This window comes from Somniosus microcephalus, chromosome 28, assembly GCF_052327205.1.
Source record: "Somniosus microcephalus isolate GS21.2 chromosome 28, FLI_Smic_1.0, whole genome shotgun sequence".
Classification (NCBI taxonomy): domain Eukaryota; kingdom Metazoa; phylum Chordata; class Chondrichthyes; order Squaliformes; family Somniosidae; genus Somniosus; species Somniosus microcephalus.
The window spans coordinates 12325326-12326948 of NC_141014.1; the positions used below are offsets into that span (position 1 = coordinate 12325326).

The window sequence follows — 1623 nt, forward strand, 5'->3', positions numbered from 1 at the left end:
AGGAATGCAACACATGCGGTCACAAACCAAACTCCCGCCATGATGTTTTTCAATAGAAGACTAAGATTTGATTCAGCCAAACGTCAGAAGGGACGTAGAGAACCGACAATTTCAAGGCATGAATGAAAGGCCAACTAGAACCTTCCAGATAGGTCAACAAGTTTTGGCCCGGGACTATCGTACCGAGAAATGGCAGCCTGGAACTATTGGAAAAAGGCTAGGGCCACTGATGTATACCGTGGACATTGGTGAAAGCATAATAAGGCGCCATGTTGACCAGATCATAGAGTCATCCACAAAGGGCCAACCTACTCCACAACTCTATACGCCTAATGTTGAAGCAGAGATACCCAGAGCATCTACCTCCGATCCGGTAATACTGGAATCAGATGAACCTGACACTGTCCTTCAAGCAGAATCGACCTTGCCAGAAGAACCTACTACACCACCGAAAACTACTACACCACCAAGGCGTTATCCGGACAGAGTCAGGAAGCCTCCAGAGAGACTGAATCTGTGAACTGTTTTACATAAAGTTGTATATATGTTATGATGTTATATTAATGGGAATATATATATACTGTTAACCTAAAAAGGGAGGATTGTAGTGTATGTAACGTTCCACCTTTAAGAGAACTATTTTAAGGGTTGCACTACTTTATCTTGACTACTGTATACTGTAATACCGGTGGTGACCACACCGGTATACAAGTGCTGTGTAAGGATTTATTGGGCAGATTCGCCCTGACCTTCGAATAGTAAAGTCCTGTTAAAGTTACTCTTGTAGTCTGTGTATTAATTCGCCATATAACACACAGACTTTACAATGGCCTCCAACCTCACCAGTGCTTTCTGCCCCATGGCAATTCTGCAGCATTTCCACAGACATACCTCCAGCTCTCCCGAATCCACTCCCGTTAGAATGCCCAACAACTTCCGAACACTGCCCTGACCAACTGCGAATTTATTCTGGATGGTTGCATTGACATTCTGGGCCTTGACAGCTATACCGTAGTGCCAATCTTTAAAAACACATCACCCCAGATGGGATTCGAACCCACAATCCCTGGCTTAGGAGGCCAGTGCCTTATCCATTAGGCCACTGGGGCTATACAGAAAATGCTGAAAATCATGAGTCTTAAGGGTCAGTTTGTGACCGCCAAATCATTATTTACACGGCAAATTATTCTCACTGCAGACTGAAAATCTTTGATTAGGATTTAAAATGCACATTGTTGGGAGGCTAATGAATCGATTCACCCCATTCTCCCCATGTGGCCCGAACACTATAGTAGGTAATCAATCAAACCCAAACTGCACAGCCAGAGTAAAGTTTGTACAGGACACAATTTCAAAATTTGCAGATGACACAAAACTTGGAAGTGCAGTGAACAGTGAGGAGGATAGCGATAGACTTCAAGAGGACATAAACAGGCTGGTGGAATGGGCGGCCACGTGACAAATGAAATTTAACGCAGAAAACTGATACATTTTGGCAGAAGGAATGAAGAGAGGAAATATAAACTAAAGGGTACAATCCTAAAGGGGGTGCATGAACAGACAGAACTAGGGGTATATGTGCACAAATCATTGAAGGTGGCAGGGCAGCTTGAGAAAGCAGTT

General features: G+C 43.7%; 1 non-coding gene across 1 annotated transcript; it reads right to left on the reverse strand.

Moving 5' to 3' along the window:
* Window positions 1–1036: 1036 nt before the first annotated feature.
* On the reverse strand, window positions 1037–1109 carry trnar-ccu (transfer RNA arginine (anticodon CCU)). The gene has a single exon. It is a non-coding gene; the product is annotated as a tRNA-Arg (tRNA).
* Between the last annotated feature and the right edge of the window lie 514 nt (window positions 1110–1623).